Source organism: Aythya fuligula, chromosome 4, assembly GCF_009819795.1.
Source record: "Aythya fuligula isolate bAytFul2 chromosome 4, bAytFul2.pri, whole genome shotgun sequence".
Classification (NCBI taxonomy): Eukaryota; Metazoa; Chordata; class Aves; order Anseriformes; family Anatidae; genus Aythya; species Aythya fuligula.
In genome coordinates this window covers 21384646-21409245 of record NC_045562.1, presented here as the reverse complement: position 1 = coordinate 21409245, position 24600 = coordinate 21384646, and the positions used below count along the sequence as shown (strand labels likewise).

Sequence of the window (24600 nt, the reverse complement as noted above, 5' to 3'; positions counted from 1 at the left end):
GGGTTACCTCGGGTAAACCTCTCCCTCACAGGAGTCACTGGGCAGCGGAGTAGCCGCTTTCCTGGGGTCAGGGCCAGTTGTCGTCGCCGTGACAAAGCTCCCCGTGCGCTCGGTGCCAGGAGCTCACGCAGCGGCTGCACCACCTCCGCCACACGCGTGGGTTTCCCTCGCTCAGACCTGCTGCATAACGGCGCTTCGTAATGCGGGCGGGTGTCTTTATTATTATTATTATTATTCTCCCACTTTTCATCTTTCCCTGCAGCATCCGCTGCGGCTCCCAGCCCGGTGAGGGGTTTGGCACCCGGCCTCTCGGGCAGGGCCAAGGGGAGGGAGGGATGAGGGAGCCCCTCGGGGCTGCTCGGTGGCACCGCGGGCGGGAGGCGGCACTCGGGGCACCGGGGCTCGCCTCGTTTCAGCAGCGGAGCCGCGGCAGGTGAACGGCCGGGGAAAGTTTGGGCAGGAGGAGCCGTCCCGCTGGCGGCGGGGGGGATCCCGGCGGGGCCGCGGGGGGCAGCGGCAGCCGGGTCCGTGCCCACGGCGCCGGGTGCGGGCGGCGGCTCCTCCCCGGCTCCTCCTCCTCCTCCCGCCGCCCCGCCGGGGCTGAGGGGGGCGAGGCGGGGGGAGCCAGCTCCGCGGGGCGCGCAGCGGGGCCGCCAGCCGTCGGCCCTCCCCCGGCCGGCCCCCGGCCCTCCCTCCCCGCCGCCCGCCCTGCCTCCCCGCGCTGCCGCCCGCCCGCCCGGCCTGACAAAGTGCCGCCCTGCGCCGCTAGCACCCGCTGCCGCTGCCGCCGCCGCCGCTGCTGCTGCTGAGGCGCGGAGGCGGCCGAGGCTCGCAGCGCGCCCGCGGCCAGCGCCGCGCTCCTTCACGGCGGGGCCGCCCGAGGTAGGGGCTGAGGGGGGACCGGGAGCGGGAGCGGGGGTGGGGGGACGCGGGGGCCTCGGCACGGCCCTGCCCTGCCCTGCCCTGCCCGCAGCCCGGTGCCGAGCTCCCGGCCCGGCTCCCGGGCGGCCCCGGGGGCGTGAGGGCGAGGGGCGATGCGGAGGGGGTGGCCCCGGGAAGTTGGCGGCGGGTCCCGAGCCCCGCGGCTGGCAGCGGGGGCTCCCCGGGGCTGCCCCGGCGCAACCTGCGCGGGGGAAGGGGACCCGAGGAGCCGGGGGGATTCACGGCGAGGTGGAAGCGGAGGGACCCGGGGAAAGCGAGCCGCGAGCAGGGGCAGCGCTGGGCTCCCCGCTGGGGTCGCGGCCACTTGCGCTGCCTGCGCTCCGCCGGGGGTGGGTCGCGTCCCCCCTCGGGCGCCCGGGGCGGTTTCGTTGTTCCCGTGCCGAAAAGTTTGACGTGGGGAAGTTGCTCTACAGCAGAGCAATGCGGCGAGATAAAACACGGGGAAAGACGCTTTTATGTGCTCGCACGCTGTTAAAAGTTTTAACAGGAGCTATTTCTGTAAGATGCGTCGTCCTGGGCTCAGCTAAATCTTTACGTTTAAAACACTTTTTATTTTTTTTAATGAGAAAACTTTACCGTCCCTACGCTTCCTCGATATTATGCCTCCTTACTGCCAGCTCCCTTAGACGGATGCTTGTGTGACTCTATTCGGGCGCTGCCTGTCCCGTCTGATAGCCTCGGTGCCAGGCGTTTCGCATCGCCCTGTTGAAGCCCTAAAATCCCACCCTGGGGCTGCCTCTGTCCCAAAGCCGCTCGAGTGCGGAGCGTGCTGCAGGACAGGCGTTGCGCTTCTGGGGCCAGCTGTGCTGCAGGAGAGTTAATTGTAAACCACCTAACGGGAGTCTCGGGGTGAGAAACACAGCTGCAATTCTCTGAAATAATGCAAGCCTCGATCAGGAGCATTGGTGCATTCGTATCTAGCACATTGGCTGAACGTCACATGTAAGGAAAGATTTTTTATAAAGTGTACGTTGCTTTAACGTAGAAATAGTTAAGAAGAAAGGGCCCTACCTAGGTATGAATATATATGCTAAATATATCGCTTAAATCTGAGGAAATCTTTTTTTTTTTTTTTTTACCAACCCATTACATTACAATTCCTACCTCAGCCATTATGGACTTGCTGGGATATTTTCAGTGGTCTGGGAAATTAGGGGAGGAGGAAAAAAAAACCAACAGTACTGAAGTATTAGATGTATACCTCTGATTAAAAAATGGAATTAAATGAGTTTATGTGAGCGGACACTGAGATGAGAGATATTGTTTGGTAGAAGAAATGCTCGACCGTGCTGAGGAAGTTCTTTTAATAATTATTGGAGGGGAAAAAATCCAGAATTACATTCATAATCCAGTTTGCAAGTTAAGAGCAGTACTTCAGTCAAATCTCTTTGAGTCCAGGAGTAATTATTCGCTGTTTGAATAGAAAAGGCAAAAAGGATTTAGTAATAAAAACTGGATTTCAAGTTGCAAATCAATCCACAAATTAAAACCACGGGTTTGATACAGACCCCATAAAATACCAGAAGAGGCAGCAATAATCAACTAGAAAGGTACATTTCTGTCATCTTGCAGTCCCAGCAGTTTCTAGGGCACAGGCTGGGCTCGGGGAGATTCCTCGTACCTTCAGCTCCGGCTGCAATCAGTGGGTCTTACGCAGAGCCCGTGTAGACGGGAGCGAAAACTCCCGCTGACTCGCATCAGATTTGGATTAGGCCCAATAAAAACTGAGAGTACTCAGCAACTTGGAGGATCAGGTGCTGTTTGTGAAGACTTAAAAGAAAACACCAGAGACCTCTGCTAAGGCTTCAGGTCAGAAGTACTTTCTTATTTTGAAGTGATGCTGCGCGTGCTGTACTGAGGGTCGATCCTCGTGTTTCTGTTAGAAGAAGCGCATCTCTCTGGCACCATATGAAAGAATATACAAAATGCCTGAAGAGAAATCTTACAGAATTTGGCAAAATCTTACACAAGTATGTTGTACTTCAAGAGTTAGAGGCAGGTTTGAACCGTGGTACCAGCCATTAGAGATTGTAATAATTTGATTAATATATGCAATATTATTACTGTTTTTTAAGAATAACATTACTGTATAGCCTGCTCTATTAAATGAATACATGTAAACTCTTTGATAGGCGTACTGTTGTAGCAGATGTGGTGGTAGTGTGACTTGAGCATTTTAAAGCATCAAAATGCTCCTGCAAGTTGGTCTAGTTAATATAGCACAAAAAATTCTCAGGAATAATTTTAGCATGTTGTAATAAAAATCTTGGTTTGATTAATTAATTTTTTTTCCCAGGCTAGCTAGTAGAAATATATAAGTTCTTTCAGGATATATGCACATGATCCCTGTTACTAGGCTGAGAAGAACCTTGTAATCAAAGTAAATGGTTTCACTTTATAATAGCATAGTGTAATCTGCAAAGTTTGTGGTAAAATAAACTCAAAGTTAAGGTGGACATCCACACTGTCATTTGAGCAATTTGAGAAAGAAAAAAAATCGTTTGATTTCTGAAGGTTACAGAGGCTTTAAAGAGTGCTGTTGTGAAAATGTGCACTTTAACAACCTTTCCTTCTCTTAGTTCTAAAACTGATTAATTACTGTGTCTTATAAAACCTGATTTATTTCATAGTTTTTTCATACCAAGCATTACCATTATGAAGCTCTCCTTATAATTGAGATTAATGTTTCTGAGCAAAGAAGTGGTTTGGAGGGCTGCATTCATTTTGAGTGCTGTTCTAATCAATTTTAGATACAGCATTTCACAATGTATCAGTCTGCATCCAAACCTGCCTGATTATGTAGAATTAACTTGTTAGTGATTGATAGCAAGCCTGCTCCATCTTGAGAAGTGATTTGTTTCAAAACAAGTGTTATGGCTTCCCACAGTTTGGGTGCAGGGTCAGGCGACTCAGGTGCCCTTTCTGCAGGCTGAATGAAGCTCAGCAGAGTAGTTAGGAAGAAATGGTGTGCTCTTATGGAAAACAGGAAAAACCTCGATCAAATGGTGCCCCTCCAACTGCTGCGTTGGTCTTCGCATACAGACTGGAGTGACAGGTACAATGCACGCGTAGCATCTTCATGCATCGCTACGTGCTGTAACCGTGCACGTCTGCCAGATTGTTCTGAAGAATAATAAGAATAATTACCTTTACTTTTTAAAATCAAAACTTAGGAGGCGAGTTTCAGACAACAAAGCGTAACTGCGTGTTGCCTACACAGGTAGTGAAAGATTTATTAATGCTTTTTTTTTTTTTTTCCTCCTTTGAAAACCAGCAAGGATAGTACTTGTTTCGATATCTGCTGAAATATGTGCACAGTCTTCTCTCTGTGCACCTTTTGGTCTCAGCCTCACCACCATTTCTTTCTTAACCAACAGTATATGGTCACACGCTCCTGCTGAGTGTGAGGCATTAATATTTAAAGTCCAGGAAAAACTGATTTCTGGATAGTGGGAGAAATATACGTTAAAAAGAAAAAAAAAAGGCAAACTTTTTGGGGAAAAAAATGTGAGAAACCTCTGAAAACAGTAAACGCAATCCTTGAGAGGTTTTCGTGTGTATGTATATTACCAGGATAGTGGTTTCAGTCTAAATTGTAGTTATTTATGTATTTCTTACAAGGGACGCTAATTGCATTCAATAGCTTTTTAAGTTTGTTTCTGTATTGAACCAATTAGCCTGTTAGTTTATACGTGCTTGTAAACAGTGTACAGAATGTTGCAAAAAACACTTCCAGCTTTATGCAGATCAGAAGCCAATAAAATTACAAACTATTTACAAATACCAACCCCTGAGCTCTTTCTCCACACCACTTAACTCATTCATTTGCTGTGGAAGAACCATTGTATTAGTACAGGTTCATTGTAGTTCTGCAACAGAAATAGCTGTTACTGGTGTAACACAAAGGGAACACTCTTTAAAACATATTCCAGAATAAAGACTACAACACAATTGGTATCTCAGATCGCCGCCTTAGCTGCATGCCTGTTTGCATGATACATACTGCATCGTACAGCACATTTGCTTTTGTTGTAAAATAGTTTTTATACAGACATGATAGGTAAATGACACAAGACTGAGAAGTAATTTAAACCTGACAATGTTCTGTCATATACTTGCTACGGGTCTTGCCTAGGAGTAGGTGTGCTTTTCTAATTTAGACTGAAATCCAGCACAGAAGTTCAAGACTAGCTGACCTAATTGTTTTAAATTTTGCATCATCTATCGGTGCAACAGATTTTGAGGCTGTTGATCCTTGATGTGTATGTTTGTGTCTGCAAGAAGTTAATTGTAAACACGAGTGTCTAGAAATAGAGAAAGCAAAACACTAAGCTAGAAATTGGAAAGTGCTGTACCAAATTCAGCACTGACTAACGCACCCTGCAAAGGCACCGGAATCAGCAGATTGCCAGGAGTGCTCTGTACTGATGGACTGGGAGTCTGGAGTATCTCTTTGTGTTAAAATCTCTTTCATGTGGTACATGAACGTTATAGGTTGAAGTAGCAACTTTGATTTGGTTGTACAGTAGGCTTTCATGAATGCAAATGCAATCTTCACGTATAAAAGGAAACAGAAACAGTTTTCAACATGAGAAAAGACATGTTAAATTATTTTGGTTCACGTTTCCCTGTTTTGTTTTCATTTTATTATTTTTTTTTTAACACTTGGTGGTAAATGTTTAAAATGAAAATCTTAATGTCTTAGCTATGCATTATAATTATGTAATATCGAAGTCTTTGTTTCCATATTTTATTTTATTAGTAGTAGTAGTTTTTGTCCCTGGCAAAACACTAGAATGATTGTAGCAATATATAGTGCAAAACAGGTTTGCCAACTTTGTTTACTCTTAAAAATAATGTATTTCAAAAGGAAGGAGAGTATTTCTATTTAAAGACAGTCTATATACATGTAATCTGCTTCTGTGGGGGAAGAAAAGAAAATCGAGGAGTTATTGTTCTTTTTTTCCCCCCTTTTGAGTCTCGTGCAAATGTGCATTTTAAGCTTCCCACTGAAATTACCACTTCGTGAGGCACAGTTACAGTATGCTCTGATGTATGGAAGGATGTTTAGCACGGGGGGTGGGGGGGAGGAGGAGGGAATTTTCTTGTCACAAATTTGTCTGAAATGACTTTTAGAGGTCTATTTCCTCTGACACAGAGACATAAATCATTTTTAAGAGTTAATACATCTTCTAAGCATATCAAGTTAAACAGAAAACTCTAATGTCTAGCCCCAGTTTTCACTTCCTAGTGTAACCTTTATATCTGTATTTCTGCACCTAAATTGCAGAAGTATAAAACAACAGTTTATTAAAAATAAAATAAAGTATTACAACTTTAATTTTACCCATGTCAACATAGAGGAACATCCAGAGAAAATGGCAAATATTACCAAGTCTTTGTTGATACGAAACTTGAAACGTGTCATATTGAAATCAATAGTGCTGTTGGTGTTATTTTCCAACGTTGTGTTGAATTTCTAATAGTATTTTTTGACAGCAGTTAAAGCAAAATACAAAGGAACGAATGTGTTTTATTTCCGTACTTGAGTCTTGACAGTTTTTGCTGTCTTAAGAAAACTCCTGCCAATGCTAAAATGGGTGAAATATAGATTTCAAATACTTTTCTTGGCAGGGATTGTAATAGTCACTGTATGTTAGAATTTTTTAGAGGGAAGCCAAGAAGAAAACGTAAACAGCACATAATTTACCACGAGGCAACAATAGTTCCCTAAATCATCCTAGTCCTCTATGCATCCAAATCCTACGATTGTCTGGGTCGTGGGGTGGGTGACTGTGGAGTGGTTGAAGAAATCATCGGTGCTAATAAGTGTTACTTCAGATTAGCAAATGAAAGCCTGCGTCCTCCTTCAAAGGCCTCGTCCATTCTCATTGTAATTCTTTGGACGTTTTTCTGACCTTTCTAAAGAAATCAGCCTGAAACTTGGTGCTTCTAGTGCCACAGAAATAAACTGACCAGAACTTGGCCTGAGCAGCTTGCGGTGCGATGACAGGTGCAGTGATACATCTTCAGCACAGAAGTAACAAACGCTACGTGCCACATCTTAGCAAATTGCTCATTTAGTTAAATCTCTTTTTCCTATCGATGAAACGCTTATAAGACTAATGAGTTCTGAGTAGGTTTAGGGAAGTGAACAGTGTCACTGTTGTCTAGCAAAAATCGAAAGGCAGATTGTATTGCTGGGCGTTTTCATGCCAGTTCTGCGTCTGCCTATACATTCAGGAGGCTGGGGTGGGCGGGGAGCTTTTGTTTTTGTGAATGGCACCGTGTAGATGTGTGAGGCGAGGACATGCCCCGCTAGTATGGCTCCTCAGTGGAGACACGATCATTTACCTTGCCAGACGTAGGGCCTATATTCGTAAGACAGGTTTCACTTTAGGTCTAGATTTCCCTTAACTCCTTTGTTCTGTGCAGAGTTGACGTCTTCCCTTGTTGCAAAATGCATGGCTAATTTGAATGGGCTTTGGTGCCCCTGGAAGGCGCTGTGGTTCAGGCATTCCCTATTTCCCATTAACAGAGAAAAACCTGCTAGCAAGCTTGGCAAAGCAGAAAATAATGCATGTTATTAAACCAGTTTTTCTTGGAAAGACATCCTTTACTCAAGTACCAAGAAGTTGGTGTCTGCATGCTCCCCTGAAGTGCTGGCCCAGACCCGCAGGTGGGCAGGCTGGATACCCTAGCCCGGACCCAGGCAGCTGTAGTCAAAGGAGGGCTGGGTGCTGCTGGCGGTGTGGGTACAGGCAGTGAGAACTTGCCTACTGCTTCAGCAGCAAACAGGGCGGCACTGGATGAAGTCTGAGGTTTGGTCAATGGTTACTGAACGGTTTGCTCGCTATTGTTCCCATTTCAGAAGGTAGATGCATTACAGTCTTGTAGTGAGGGCGGAATTGGAGAAACACAGCTTCTCCACAAATGGTTGTCTGAGGTTTAACTAAACACGTCTTTGGGCGTATGGGGCAGTTCTAGCTCGTATTTGGGAAATTGGAGTGGTAGGCATTCAGACACATCTCTAAATGTGATTTCCCTTCATCTGCAGCTAGTTAGAAAATTAAGACTTGGGGGCAATGGAGTCCTTCAGCATTATGGTTTTCTTTCTTTTGTGTTGGGCCTGATTTAACAGATCACTTTGTGTATGATTGTATAGGCGGTAGCAAGGATTCCTTTACAGCTTTTCATGTCTCACTTTGCTGCTTGCTGTGGTAATACACAGTATTTGTAATTGTTTAATCTTCAGAAGTAGTAATTTAATTTTTATAGAACTTGCTGGCAGATGAATGAAAGCTTTCCTGGCAGCTTTATGTATATGTGTGTGCGCGCATGCACGTGTTGACCATTCGGTTTGACTTAATAGGCACCATAGAACAAAATTATTAGAGGAATTTTTTTCCCCTCTTTGTCTGACAATGGCAGAAATGTGTGATTTTTGGCAGAGTCCAAGATGTTGAGATGACAAACCCCTGACACGCTTAGGGTCTGAGGTCCCTGGTGACATCTCCACGAACTCTGGGCGTAGAAATGCTCGTCATCTTTCAAAAGTTTTTGGCAATTTGTGTATTATTAGACCATGAAATAAGACCCACCTTGTAATGAAATATTCATGTTTGTAGCCTGTTTTCATCTTTCACATATTTCATGCAGTCAATAAGAGGTAGCAATCTGTCTAAATACCTGATAACCCAGAGATACATTATGGATTACTGTATTGTACAGGAAACCTGGTAAGCAATCAGAGAAGCTGGGTTTTTCTTTTCTCTCAAGTGAAGAATATCTTAGAGTAAAAATGGAATATCAGCTCTTACTTTGCATGAAATAGTTATAAATACATTTAGAAATGTTTAAGTGGCTTAAAATGCGTAGATGCATAGTCATTTATTCTTTTGATAATTTTATGTTAATTATAGAATGATATAGGGCTAATGATACAAAATGTTAGCAGTTCTAATGATATGTTTAAGAACAGTGCAGTCATTAAATTCAGTAAACTGAATATGTGGACCTCATAAATAAATGCTGAATTATAATACAAAACACACCATGACCAAATTAATTAGTATGTTTAATCTAGTGAATTCCAGCTAGGCTGCATACAATATGGACATGTATTTAATTTCTAAATTTAATATTAGCGGCATAAGTCAACTCTCACTTAGTGCGGAATTAGTAACAGAATAATAGAAATTTAATATCTTCTACTGTTTTACATAAGCATCTTTTTTCTTTTCTCCGCCTAACAGAGTTGAAACATCTTGCTTAGATTTTAGACGCTCGTTAAAGGATGGACCTGAGTGGTGATGTTCCCCCGCCACCTCCCCCATATGATAGCATGTCATCGTCAGAAGGTAGAACTCAAAAGGTCCGCAGTGACAAACTCACTCAGTCAAAATGGCAACACTCATTCAAACTCAGTCAGCAATCTTACGCAGAATATTTTGAATTTACCTATTTGATGGAAATGTTGTGTTGGTTGCTTCACCGTGATTGTTATTACATCAAATTTCATTTATCCAGGGAAAGTTTAAAAATGCCATCTCAATTATTTTTTATTTGAAAGCCTCATTTTTCAAAGAAGCCTGCAAAAATAAGGGTATTTTACTGAAATATTTTTACCAGTGAATAGTCTCAATTTTTTCTTCAAAGTTCTGTGTTTTTTATCATGTGATTTACAGGGCATCATTTTGCTTTGTTATAGAGGTTTTCTTGAACTCTGCTCCTGAGTTCTTAAGTGTGAATTTAGGACAAAAATAGGAAATTGGGTGATATTGATGTGTTTGTTATTAAGCCTAATTCTGCAAATCTCTACGTAATGTATTTAGTTTGTAGGTCCAGTGACTTCAACGAGATTGTGTAGTGAATAGTCATCGTGCCTGCGATCAGTGGAACACAGGCTGAGGCTCATTGCTTCCACGGGGTATTCTGCTCAAGAGGAGGAGAGCTTGGGAATAATCAGTGTGCTTTTTCCATCTTTTTGTCTTGGTATGGGATTATACATCCCGCTATGTCTACCTCGTCGTTGCAGGTTGAGTAAATACTTAGAAAACATTCAGTCTTCACGGAGTGACCGTAAAGCACCGAGCAGTCTGACTGCACTCTGCTCCTCAGAGTCAAACCTTACTGTTCAGTAAGCAAAAGAGCCCTCTCGTCCAAAAGGTGGCATGATTAGGTTACGCCTCTGCTACTGTATTAAACAGTGTGCTGTAACTTTGCAACATAATGGGGCACAGTCGTCTGTATGGCTTAGTTCTTCAAGAGCATCTGGGTAATGGTTGGAGCTATACTGATTTGCGCTTTCCCAGATGATTCCTGGGCATGGTTCTGTACTTAAGGCTAGGGACGTGTTCATGGGGCCATTCCCAATAAGTGCTTTGCTTGCAGCCTCCCGATTCGGAGGTTAAGACTTCTTACTAGCACAGAGCTGATTTAATTAGACCCATCTTGAGCAGGGGTTCGGGCAGGATGACCTCCAGAAATCCTTTTCAGCCTAAATGATTCTGTGCTTCCGTGCCTGCTGGCAGCACTCCTTGCAATCCTAGTTTGGGCACTGCATTGGAGTTCAGTGTTGTTAACTTCATTGACCACAGTTGCAAGAGCAGTTGGGTTTAATGGGCTCAGAATTTAAATCATAGCATTCTTATTTTAATCAGTTATCATGATCTGATTTTATTTTTTATAACCTGTTGTAAGGGGTCAGTCTTATCCACCCTGCTTGTATGAGATCCTGTTAACACATCGAGAGGATTTGTAGGAATGGATGAGCCCAGTGAGGATGCTTTGTGTTGGAAACTTTAAGGTATTTCTTGAAAAGAGGTATTTTACATTTGGGAAGTTAGCTTTTTGTAATATGCAAATCACAAAGAAAGGACCATACCAACCCCCCCCCCCCTTTTTTTTTTAATTCTTATTTCAAATTATTAAATCATTTTTAAGTGAGTTCAGTTGTCCAACACCAGGCACTTGATAAAATTAATTCAAACATTAAGATGGGAAAGGCTAACTTAATGCAGTACACACACCTTCTAACTGCTGCATAGTACTAATCTGGAAATTCAAGTTTAGTTGTTTAAATTACATAATAGATGCACAAAACAAGCACTGGTCTTTGTGGGCAACGTGATGTATGGAACACCCATTAGCACCTTTTGTTGAGTTTTTATTGTGAGACTGGATTAAAGATGATTTATATCTGACTTAGTATGAGAATCTTGACTCTGTATGTATTTTATATTTCTTTCACATAGCTTATTACAGAATGGAGTAACAGGTTATGGTGTTGGTTTTTTAATGTTGATGAGAGGAATAAAAATACAATTAAAAAGAACTCAACAACTTTTTGGATGTTTATGTCAAGCTCAGTGACTCTGCTTCCGTGCAATGCCTAAACTGTACCTACAACACTTGATTACACATTGGTGTAAAAACACTTACAATCTACAGATCAGACTTTAAGGCATTTACTTAAAATGGACTCGAACAACCATTAGGTACCTAAGATGGAAAATAGTGTGGGCTCTAGCCTGCTGAGCGCAAGCAGTTCACTGAAGCCTGAAGACTTAGGAAGCACTTTTTCTGCGGTGCTTCAGTTTCATACCCAGCTAATGGAGGAAAATAAATGAAACCATCTACAAGGGATCTCATCTGAGGTTAGGCACCCGAACGGGCTATCTTTGTGATGGTCTTTACAGCATGTCACGACCTTCTCTCCATTGCTTTGAAAGTTGGACGCTTAGTGCAGTAGCACTGCTTTGCGAGCAGCCTAAAGTGCAGGTTCAGTTTTCTGATCTAAGCCAGGCAGGCTGGGTTTTGTATGTAATGCCTCAGCCAACCCAGCATCAACAAATGTGAGAGCACTGCAAAAACAGTGTGGATGTTAAGGGTTTCTTTAACTGGAGCTAAACTATTTTCAGTTCAGCTTTATTTTTAACATAACTGAAATGACATGACAGAGACTTCCAAACTGTTGTTTCATGATCAATTGGAAGGCTGAATATTATCCCCCAGTCTAAATGAAATCTTGATTTTTACATTAACATACATGATCAGCACATTAAAAATGAATATTGCTGCAAATATGTAGAGGTTTTCATAGATATTTTTTTTTCCCTAAGCTCTGGCTTAGATTTATGTTGTTTCAGGAAAAAAAAATGTTTATATGGCTATTTCATTATAAACAGATTAACTGACAAGCACTGTATCTACTACTATTGTGAATATTTTTGCCAAATTCAATTCAGAGAATTTAAAATTAGAAGATGTGCAAAAATTGGGTCAGATACATTTAACTATTAAAACTCCTAGCTTATTTATGTTTTCAAAATGAAAGTAGAAAATGTCTGTAGTTTTCTTTCTCATTACATTCCCAATATATTTAGTTTTATTCCATGTTGTTCTTACCCAACATACTATGGATCCTAAAAGCTTGGTCTTAATATTTCTTTGTCCTCTTCTGCAACGCCATCCTCATGACTCAGCCCTCTTATGTTTCTCCCTGATGGCTGAAAACCCCTCTTAGATACCAATTTCTCCTGCCAGAAGATGGGTGATAAGATTTTTGTGTGACAGCTGCACAAACTGCTTGTTCTTTAGTCTCCTTGGTGGTTGTTCATAATTGTCCTAGAAAAAAAGAAAAGGCTTTGGTTTGATTAATATATTACTTTCACAGACAGCATTATCTTAAAAACAAGCAGCAAACAAGGAAGCAATCTCATCCTGCATCCTCTGCAGCCTGCCTTCTGCTCTTTTGCCCTCTCCTCTGTACTAGCTCAGCTGTTAGCTTGGCCATATACTGAATACAGAACAGCAGCACAGTTAAAAAAAAAAAAAAAAAAAAAAAAAAACTATTCAGAATCTTCTTTGTTGTTGGATTCTTACTATTATTTATTTATTTATTGTCAGGCTTGTAGTGAGCTCACTGACCCAGTTCAGTAGGCAGCCACGACGTAGTGGTAGGTGCAGGGCAGGAATACGAGGATAGGACTGCCTCTGTCTCTTCAGTATGTTTACAAAATGATTAGCAACATAGCACACCTTCTGCATTTTCCTGACATGCTGAATTAGAAACACTTCCGGGAGAAAATGAATTCCTAGAAATGGCTTTGCTACTTCTGTCTTCCTCTCTGTGATTTCCTTTGTTTCATACTCAGCATCACAGCAGAAAACTTTCATGGATAAGCTAGTCAAGAGAGACTATAAATAAAGGAGGAAATTGAAGTGCAAGACTACTGTTTTTCTTTTATTTTTTTTCCCAAAAAATGTATGTGTGCATGCATACAGTAGGGCCACATGTTTCTTTTCATATATATATTCCTTTTATAGAAGGAAAAGCAATGATACTGAGATTCCCTTGCTCTGTAATCGAATTGCAATCATTCTCCAGGAGTTCAACCAGCGGCAGAACGGATGTTGCAGCAATCAGCAGTTGTTTATGGAGAACATAAGAGGGCTCTTTTCTTTAGGCATGTGTTTCTGTATTTGAATTAAAAAAAAAAAAAAAAAGTCAGTATAGTGTCAATGCTGTTATATGTGCCTCTCAAACGTTTTCAAGGAAGGGGTAACCTGGCGTTGTTTAGTTTGTTGAAAGCAAACATTATTTAATAATACAGCTTTCCCCCAGCATTAGCTGATGATTTGGTGCTGGGTGGCAGGGTTGCAACAGGAGGAGATGCAACAGTTCATGTAGCTTTTCTCACTGCCTATCTATTTCTCCTTTCAGACAAGGATATATATTAAGGATTTGTGGATATTTTCATAGTCTAACCCTACCTTTCAGTACCAGCTGATGTGACAGCAGGTAATTCTGCATCCAGTGATGGACTTAGAGTTATTCCTTGTGCAGCCTTGCTGCAGTTTTGAGGCAGCACAGCTCAGTTCCTGTTTTTGCCTGGAGAAGGTCATAATCACTTAGCTATTGGTTGTGATCACTGATTTCTCCTGTTCAAGCCGTTCTGTTTCCCACAGAGCACTGAAAGATTCATTGGCTCAAAAGAGGGCAAAGAAGGGGGGGACATGTCTTTACAGCCTGATGCTTAGAGCGTGCATTTAAGGAGGGGAAAACTTATAGCTTCCTTTAATCTGCCAAAAATGTCCTTTTCCTTCATTCCTGCCACTGCTCTGGCACTGATGCAAGTACTGGTATGGTTTGGGGCTCAGCCAGGCTTTGTCTGTCTGAAAGGTACTTTTCTGTTTTTTTCCTCTCTCTCTCTCTTTATTTTTTATTTTTTGAGTTAGCCTGTACTAGTTCAATTTGCAGATTGTCTCTTGGTGCACCGTACAGTTGCTAGTGCTGGTGCATTGGGGGAAGGAATCAGTAGCCAGGGCTGGGAATAAGAAATCACTAAGAAGGTTGGGAATGCACTTTTTAAAGGGATTATATGGGATTAAAGTGAGCATGTAAGTACAACATAAATGCATATGCAGTAAAAGGCTAGGACAGGTAGAACATGGCCACATCCTGCTTGTAAGGGATGTTATCGCCTCCTGGCCCAAATCTGAGTGTAAGTGCATACATCCCTTTCTGGATCTGACTTCCATCTTTCTCTCTGGAGAAGCAGTTTTCAGTTTGAGCCTTGGCTTAGATCACGATCCTGGATCGCATGGGACTGGTTTTATATGTGCAAAGGGAAGAAATATAAAATGGAAAATAAATCCTTTCAAAATGGTATTTAAAAAAGGCTCACACTTATTTCGCATGTTGGCAGTGGCATGGTGTTTCTGATGTAATTCAACATGTTATTCCTGTATGCACGGATATCCTAGGCTCGGTCTGAAGATCCGAAGAGCGCTCGCTCTGAAGATGTGCGTGCTTGTCTTCGCCATAAGAGCAGAACAACTGCTGCTGAGCAACTGTCACCACAAACCCTTTTCAGTAGCTCATGAATAAAAGTTACCAGTGGAGTTTATTAGGTGTGATAAAACCTATGAAGTTTAGCCTTATTTTACAAACCTGCACACTGAGGCAATGAAAGAAGACTTGCTCATTGTACCACAAGGATTTAAAACAGAATCTTGACTCCTAATTAGGCTGTAGAGAAGGTGGATCATATTATTTACTTTCTTATTTTTGCCTCGCCCATAATTTTGGCCTGATACGTTAATTTGTTTCTCAGCTTTCTGGAAGCAGTCATGTATACTTCTGTGAAGATGATGTCAAGCTGTGTTTTCTAGTTGTTTGTCCTCAAATATGGCCACACTTTAAAGCTGAAGACATTCTTTTCAATGTCTTCTGCCTCCCTTTGGTTTGGAAAGGACCTACCACTGTTGCTTCCTAATTCCAATGTGATTAAATTTCTTTGCAAAGTTTTGCTGGCTGTATTTGAAGAACCGAGGTGCTGCCTAACCCAATTAGGCAGTGTTTCTAGGGGACAGTCTCAGCAGCTCACACAGTTTAATACTACGAGTTTGTTCCTGCTGCTATTGGAGAAAACAATGAATGTTTTTAAGTGCCTGTGTGTGTGTGTATACTGGTAGTAGAGTGCACCTTCTGAATGTAGATTTGTTGATTACACATCTTGCTTCTTTCTTAGTTGTCTACCCCTTAAGACAGTAAACCAAAGATGGAAAAAATCATTGAGGTAAAGCAAACAGGAGAATTGCTCTGTAGCTAGTCACTGCCTGAGAACATCCTGTAATTTGGGTAATAGAAGTCTGTTGTTTTGGTGTTCCAGAACTGTTATTAGGCAGTTGACTTCACAGATTTGTATAGATCACAGTTAAAATGAGTATAAAATTAAACTTTATCCTCCCCACCCCCAAAGAGTCTAAAAATGTGTGTTAGCAGGTGTAGGAACATACTTCTGTAGGACTTAGTATTTACTAGTAGTAAGAAATAATCCATTTTTAATTTTTATGTAAACATAAGGGAATTATGACATCTCATAGATGAGGTAGTTACCAAGGAAGGGAGACATTAGCAGACATGGGCAATATGTCAAGCCTGAGCATGGTTCTCTGTAAAGGGGAGTCAGAAGAAGAGAGAACAACACAGATCAGTGCATTGCACCTGGGAAACAATCTGGGTTACTTCTAATGGTGAACAAAACTGAGTTGCCTGGTAAAAACAATGCTAATTCCAGTATTTCTCCTGTTTGTCTAACGAACCCAGGCTGAGCAGGTGTCGTTCTACCTAGGTACATACTGTTGAGCCCTCGTGCGTTTTCACACTTTTTTACAAGCTTCCTTCCTGAAACAGCCCAAGCTTAAAAACAGGCAACTGAGCCTTGTGTGGCTGGAGGAGGCAGGTGGGTGCAGGTGAGCTCCAGGCCGGGTGATGCTTGCCCTGGGCCGGGGTATGGCAGTGCTCAGCACCTGGCAGCACCAGGCCTAGCCTGCAGGCTGCGTCACCCACCGCTCCTCTCGGCATGCCAGGGCTGGTACAGCTCAGTGGGACAGATTATTTACAAAGGAAAACACATTTCAAGAGTTTTTGACCCAATTGGGCATTCGTTGCCTGTTTAGTAATTTCCCAGGAAACAACCAGGATGGAAAAAGGCATACTCAAGGCTTGAAACACCTAGCCTCCTGAGTCCCCTGTGCTCTTTAAAGCCGTGGACAGCTTGCTTTAACAGTGAAGATGTTTAATGCAGCAACTGTGTGTTTGCCTGTAGAAGTAAAATTAGGGAAGTATGATTTTTAAGCCGTCTTTAAGGAAGAGAATAATTTCCCCATGGTGAATGAGTCATGAACTGCAGCTTTGCATATTGCTGTGGTCTGTGGATCACTGTCAGAAGGCACTGGAACAAATGTGTTGTCCTCCAGAAAGCAGTCAGGAAATGAAATCTCAGTTCTGAGAAATGGTCTTTGTCTTCTGATGTCAGCTGATCAGGAATGGTTGTCTCATTCGTCCGTAATGATGGCTTGAATGTTTTGTGGCTCTTTCAGCTTAAATTTTGTAGGCTATTTTGGCTCAGTGTCAGTTCAATTTTAATCCTTGTTCTTTTCTCCTTTTTTTTTTTTTTTTTAGTATCAGTTGTTTATTGCTTTCTCATTTCCATGTGCACTTTCTGTTTTGAAGTGACATACAGAACATCTGTGACTGTAGAGTTTTTAGTGTTCAGTGCTGCTGAAATGTTCAGCATCATATGCAGTTCAGGAAAGCACGTGTTGCCTAGTGTTTTTTTTTAGCTGTTGTTATTTTTCCTTTTAGAGTTTTCACTTGGTAGAGGGCCTTTGTGCTTTGCAGAATGAACTCCTGGAGCAGGAGTTTCTCACCATTGTTGCACAGCAAGTGGGCACGTTCAGGACTGAGGTAAAAGCTTGATTGGCTGGAATGGGGTTAATAAATGTGATGGGCCGCGGGAGAAGTCTTACACTCCCAGTACTGATGCCAAGCAATTATATCAGATGGTTTTTCAGACTTTGCCAGGTTTGAGGACCAGATGATTGTAGCTGCTGACATCCGTGCGATCTGCAATGATATCGCTCGCTCCCCCACAATTTTAATGAAATGGAAGAATTTCCTCCCAGGGTGAGGAATCAAGGTGTTTAGTTAGTTGGCTGTTTCAGTAAGTCAGAAGTCTGAACACAAGAGTATCTGCCAACTTAAATTGATATTGCGCGTACATTTAAGTATCTGACTGTCAGTGCAGGCTACTGTGTCCTTCTTAAGCAATAAGGACGTTTTAGTTAAGCTGTCTAGTATGAAGGTAGACATATGTCTGTGAGGTCTGTGTCAGGGTAACAAGTGCACTTGAAGTAATATGTCTTCAAAAGCTGACCTAGCCTGAACAGTGATGGCAGCGTGACCTTGCAAGTGTGCATCTGCTCTAACTTTGATGCAGGGGTCATTTTGTACGCTGTTTTCTTTGTAAATCAGGTTGCCTGTGCCTTCTGCAGAGTCTACATTTTTGTGTTTCAAAATACTGTGAGTAAACATCATTTTTTTTTACCTTAGAATTGCAGAAATACAGAAGATACAGGGCTATGTTAGATTTCAACAGAAAAAAAGCTAGTCTTTGTAAATACCCAGCTTATTATTTTTTCTAGAATGTTATATGCCACCAAGAAAATATCCCTACTTATATAATTGCTTGCATGTAATATGAATAAGCTTGTAAACATTTTTAAAAGAAAACTAATAATTTTATAGATAACTGTTCCACTGCTCTGCTATCCTGTCTTTTCCTCCAAATTGTTACTGCGCATTGTGACTGGAGTATGATATAACAGATGTGCAAAAGAACCAGGATTTCAAAGATGTTGAGGCAGATTCATTTTTTATCATAGTGATTATACTTTATATAGCACTTTGCCACAGGACAACCTTCTCCCAATGGCAGGGCACTGAACAGCTTGCATCTGTGGGAAAGTGGTGGCAAAATTGATGGAACAGTCTGTTCCTGCTGATGTTCATTTTGATGCCCCGGAACACTGCTTTCAGCGTCTCTGCTGCCAGAGCCTACCCTGAATTGATGGGACAAAATGAACAGCCTGGATCTTCATGTGTTGAAGTGAGGAAATGAAATCTTAAATCTCATTTAGATTTGGAACTAAGTGGGTTGGTAATACGTGTGGAGTTTTAAAAGGGGGAAAATGACATTTTTACTGCTCTCTGTCATACAGCCCTCTAAAAGGGGTTGACGTTACTCAGTGGAGGATAGAAGCAGACAAAAAGGGTAACTTTTATTGTGATAGCCAAAAGTGAACAGAAAACATAAGAAAGTCTATGAGAAAATACAGAAGTCTTGTGAAGAAGCATGTTGAGTTTAAAATGTACCTCGGGAAATATTTAAGAGAAAAAGTGCTGTGCATCCACAAGGAGAAAATCTCTCTGATAATACGAAGACCGATGAGCACTCCATGTGATCTGCTGAAATGCTGAACTCTCTGGGGTAGCCCTAATTCATCATCCAGTTTTTGCAAGAGTTCACAAAATTCCCAGTAAGGTAACAGGAGCCATGTTGCTCAAACACAGCTTTTCTTCCTTTTCCTATTTCTCCACAGTGATGGCGCCAATCTATATTTCTATTCAATTTGGAGAGAAAGTTCCTTTGGATGTGGACAGTGTAGGATTGGGCACTTTATACAAAGCAGATTCTTCTAAATAACTGTAGGCAAAGAAATTGTGACATTACTTATAAATATCGTTTGTTTACCTTCATGTGAACCTGCCATGAAGTGGTAGGGTCAGCAATGTGTGTAGAAGAGGGTTTTGAGGCTTGTCTATGTGTTAGTATAGTGTGTACATAAAAAGACACAACTTTATTCATTTATTTAACCCATGTAGGCCATAATTTTATAAAGATGCTGTATTTCGTTCCATCTGTCATCAAAAAACAGAGATGTTCTCTTTCTTTCAGCCCCAGTTAGATGACGAGTGGGTGGGTGTCTGCCTCATCAAAGTGGAAGGGCTACCTTGTTTTGTGGCACTATCTTAGTGCTTTTTCTCTAATGATGATACGTTGTTGCTCCACCCATCAGTTCCCTAACCTGAAGACTGAAGGAGAGGGTTTGTATCTGGTTCCAACCTTTGACCTTTCTGACTTAGGTGAAGATACCAGGAGCCAGAACTCTAAGCAGGGTTCTTGGCTTCAGTAATGTACACAGGGCATTCAGTCATATCAGGGGTCCTTCCCAAGGAAGACTGTTCAGAAGTGTGGATTTTGATGTACTCATACAATACATTTTTCGTATAAATCACATGTTGTTATAAGCACACAGGAAAAAAACAAAAAAACTTTTCAATTTTTTCTAAAGAATATATTGTAGAACTTCTTTTAAGACTGCATAGAATTAACTAAAAAACAGATTTTTCCATTGCTACTTAATAAGCCTTAGTATGTCCCTCATAAACTGTGATATGTAAAAATACCTATATGTCTTAAAATCCAGCCTTCCCCCACTGTTTCTCCAGAGGAAAGCCAAATACGGCATCTTTGACCTTTTTGCTTATCAATGAACTAATAAGACATCTCTATTGTAATAATAGTCTCTGACGTATCTTACACTATGTCTGGCTAACAGAGCAGGTTTGTTCCACTGGGGGTTAAGAATATTTAATCCTTTAACGCTGACATATACAACACATCGCCATGTCAGCTACAGCTGTTTCCAAACATCAGTAACAGAATTATAGATGGTTTTGAAGCTTCTGTGGTGGAAATGAATACATTTGAGGATTCAACTTGCTGACAGTGTTTATGTAATTTAATCTTGCCATCTGGAAGAAAGTAAACATTTTTTAGGAAATTAAAGTTAAAGGTAGCAAGCCCCTTGTGATTTCTGGCTGCTGCAAATAACCGAACTTTAACCAAGATGATGAAAATCGTCAATAGGGAGGAGATCATGGTTATATTTAAAAGATTGTTATACAAGTGCACTGATGCATAAAATTGTTTCAGAATATTTGCTTTATTATCTTCACTGCTTATTCAATAGCTACATGCCTTTTTTCTGCTCAGGCTAAACCAATGTGTTCTTCAGCGTAATGTTATGAAGCACAGGAAGCATGCTCCTGCAGTACATATGTGTAGCTGAAGCCCCACAAGTGACTGCTTTTCTTCTCTTATTTTTCTTCCCTTTCCTCCTTGTTTTTTTATTATTTGTGATGTTTTTGTTCTCCAGCAGCTACTTTTTTTTCCCTTTATTCGTCTGCTTTGTTCTTCCCTGAGCTCATTAGTTCTTTTTATGTTTTTAGCGCAGTTTCCCGAAGAAACAGAATTTACACAATCTTACCATGTGTGCATCAGTCCCACTGTAATAATTTTGAATGTGTTAGCCAATTTTAAACAAATTTGACAGTCAGAAAAAGATTGTGAAGACATTGAGCTCCCATAGCATCTATGAGACCAGGTGGCTTGGTAGAGAGGAGACACCTTAACAGTTCCCTGTAGCATGCACTATATGTGGAGAGAAAAAAGACTAGGAGATGTTTGTAGCAAAACAGAGTAATTAACTATGCTGCTCATTAAATTGCTTAAATGCTTCCCACATCCCCTGCTACTTTGTTCTATCCTGTTCTGCTTGTGCCATCTGATTAGAAGTTTTACATGATGAAGGGGAAGCAGGATACTCATCAGAGTTGTCACGGCCTAAAACGTGTATATCCACGCAAGCCATTCCTGTCAGGAAGCTGGCTTCAGAGGTGGGTGACTGTGAGGGCCGGGCCGTGTCAGCCATTTTATGCCTGGTCAGGGCCGGGGGGGGCAGAACGAAAGCACAGCGCATGCAAGTTTGGTTTGCCTTCATGCTCAGAGACTTTGAGATCGTCTTTATCTTTGCGAAGGATATGTTCCAGAGTTTCATTCTTTAATGAAATCTTAAATTCTCACAGAAATTGCGGCATTAAGGAAATCTGTAAGTTACCAGTTTGTTATAAATCTAGGAGCTTGCGGCAAGATCAGCACGCACACGGGCAAATGCTGCTGTGGTGCCCTTGGCTCCTAGGGGAAGGAGGGCAGGAGGAGTTGAGCAGACATGTAAACTCAGCAGAAACAGCTTGGTTTTATAGCAAAAGGAGAACAACACTTCTCAGTATTCTGAAAAGGGTTTGTGAAACCAGGAGAAAGCTACAGGCTGTTCCCATTTAACTTCAGTGCCTGGAGATCTCATCTGGTTCTTTCAGCCGCCATTTTCTCTGCTGATGGCAATCACATTCATGCGGCCTTCTTAGCGTCTAAATCCTCTTGCTTTGGTCTCTTCTGGCAGTAGTGATTTATTTACTTAGGCTTGTACAATCATGGTAGTGTTCTGCTAAAATTAATAATACCGTTTCCATATAAAAGCTGGATGAGTAGTGGGATTTTAAAATACAATATGTAACTTCACATTCAGTGGAAGCTCCCTGTCTGTATCTTTATAAGTCTGAATAGGCTTTTTAAAAAGATCTGTCTCTAAGCCTTTATAATTGAACTTAAGCTCCCGAGTTGCTTATCTGCTTCTGGAATTTAAACCCGATCCTTGTAAAACTGCACCGAAAATCTACATGAAAATGAAATCGGATGTTAATGGGAACTGTCTCATCTGGGCTTGTTTCTTAGTAGTGAAAGCAGCAATGTTAGGAACGCGGACCTGATTTACAGCATCTTGCATGGGAATGATTTCACAGAGCTGGTTAGCTGGTGACCAATCCATGCCATGTTCCATCTTCATCAGTGTGACCTAGCCATTTTGCTTGAAATAAGTGCACAGACTGGAGAGTTCGTAAACATTTATAGCTGTGCCCTGTGTTAAATAAAGACTATGCTTTATTTTCATGCAATAAAATTTAATTAGTTGTAAGTCAGGTTTTGCTTTAGTTGTAATTAGTTTAGCATATAATTATTGTGTCTAATAGCAATCTAAAATCTGCAAGCATCTTGATCTTATTCCAAGTTTAAAAAAAAAAAAAAAAACACCTCTTAGATGTATTCAATCAGTAGCTATAATAGAATCTTATTAGTCAGCCATATTACACACTTTATAAATCATTGAGTGACTGAAGCAATGTTTTTGCTTGTGTTTGGTATGTGCCACATAAAGAAGATAGAGAAAAATGTTTTACATTGGACTTGCTTTTCCTAGCTGATGTAGAAAAAATAGATAATGATTTGGGTTGTCTTGGGGAACTGGTAATATTTGCTATTTGAGTCTTAGCTTTTTTTTTTTTTTTTTCCTTTTGAATTTGTATTCCAAAATTAACTTTAAAGCTCTAGCTTTCATAATATAACTGGGAAACGAAGAGGGAGAATAGTAATCCTCAATTTTAACAAATGATATGTAATAAATGTCAAAATTAACAGGCTGTAATATGTCCTATAAAAAGTGGTATCGTAACGTTTAGGGGATGGGTTTTTTGTTTGGTTTGGGTTCGGTGCTTTTTTTGTTTGTTTATTTTTGTGTGTGTGGTTATTTATTTTTTTGAGCACCCACTGAAAAGTCCACTGTTGTGTTGTGGCTGGCTGGCATTTCTAAAGAAGTTGCTCTGCCAAGGAACCTACTGTGAACTCTGCCTATGGATTTCCATATGGGAACAGCATTAGAGTAAGAGAGAAATGTGGAGTCTAGTGTGTGACTAGCTACAATGGAGTAATAGGGAGCAGAGCTTCTGTTCTTGCTTCTAGTCCTACACAGCTTTTTTTTTTTTTTTTTTTTTTTTTTTTTTTTTTTTTTTTTTTTTCCCAGATATCACAATATCACAGCAATGGTTTACAATAGTACTTTTTAGTAATTATTTTTTAATATGTCTTCTATATCATCAATTTTAACTGTTTCATCTATATTATTTATTATTAAGGCCATTGTGTTTGTTCTGTAGAAGGGCTCATCTTGCTCTCTGCTGATCGTTTCATCAGTCTGTAGGTCAGGTAATTATGACTAATGAGATAATAGAGAATGGCACTTTTTAAGATAAGGAATAAATGAACAGTAAACAGCAGCCTGGTACAGGATAGATATTTGTCTTTCAGAAGCTGTATGGTCTGACTGGGAGGGGGATAAATGTTCACAGCTAAGAGAGATATTTCAATACTGACATTCAAAGAGTAAATACTTTAGACAAGGCAGGGATTGCCTCTGTTAGGGAAGGGGATTTTCAGTTCCTTTTTTACTTTCACAATTACCTTCTCTACAACATTTTGTATACATATAAGCATGCCCGTTATATTTATACCTGTTAAATTCAGCATGCACCACATGCGCGTTAACTTCTCATTCACCTTTTTTTTTTTTTTTTTTTTTTTTAGGTTATTTTAGAAGAATGAGTAAAGTATAGGTTTTAATTCTGTTTCATTTTTTACAGAGTAATTGTATTCATGGTTTCTGGCATAAATTAAAAGTATCTTAAAAGAACAGTATATTTAGTGTATATTATTACATATATAATTGTCTAAATACCTGTGCATGAAGGTATTATATGTAGTTATATAACTTAATATTATATATAAGTATATAAATATAGGCAGAATGCAGAATTATGAGCTTAAAATATAGTACAAAATCGTACAGAAACTTGAAAATGCTTAATTTGTATATAGCCACTTGTTAACTTCAAATGGACTAAGGCCCAAGTGAAATACTATTGAAAGCTCTAGTAAAATTACTGTTAACTTAGTGGAATAGCAGTAGGGAAAATAGAACTGTTCCTGGTATTTTTTTCATTTTACCCAAATGAAACTAATCAATAAATATTTTAGTTATCAAAACAAAGTGAAAAAATGGAAAATAGTCTTGTTCATAAAAAAAAAAAAAAAGGTTTATTTTTTTTATATCCTCGCTAATTTAAACCTTGGTTTAATAAGGTACGCTTTTGGCGTCACTGGGTTTGAAGTTCATTTGTAACCCAAATGTAATAATGAAAAATGAAAGTAGGAGAAATTCCTGCTATCGATCAAGGTACTGAAGTTAGAAAATGACTGTGGAAATGGCTCAAAATATCCAGCTGCTTTACAACAAAGACTAGTCTAGGTATAAATAAATGCAAATGTTTTGTCTTTAAATTGAAAGGAGTCTGCGGGAAAAAAAAAAGATTCAATTCAGCGTGACAAATGAAGTATGAATTCCATTTTGAAATAAATAAAAGGAAGGTTTTTATTTTTGTTCCTTTAACTGTGTTTTACCCTAACATACAAACATTATATTTAGTACTAAGCAGTTTCAGAAGATCAAAGTTGCCAGTCATTGAAGCCTATGTGCATTTTCTAGGCCACAGACACTGAGCTGACTGAGGAAAGC

At 40.7% G+C, this 24600-nt stretch overlaps 1 protein-coding gene across 13 annotated transcripts in view; it reads left to right on the top strand.

Annotated features, from left to right (window-relative positions):
- Positions 1–854: 854 nt before the first annotated feature.
- Positions 855–24600, top strand: part of TENM3 (teneurin transmembrane protein 3) — a 416659-nt gene continuing 392913 nt past the window's right edge. For 7 of the 13 annotated variants that reach the window (XM_032186162.1, XM_032186160.1, XM_032186159.1 and 4 more), the window contains exon 1: positions 855–882. The gene's annotated coding sequence lies outside the window, so the exon portion shown is untranslated. Of the gene's footprint in view, positions 883–1867; positions 1885–24600 lie in introns of those variants that run through there. The other 6 variants (XM_032186166.1, XM_032186165.1, XM_032186161.1 and 3 more) reach the window with 2 other exon arrangements.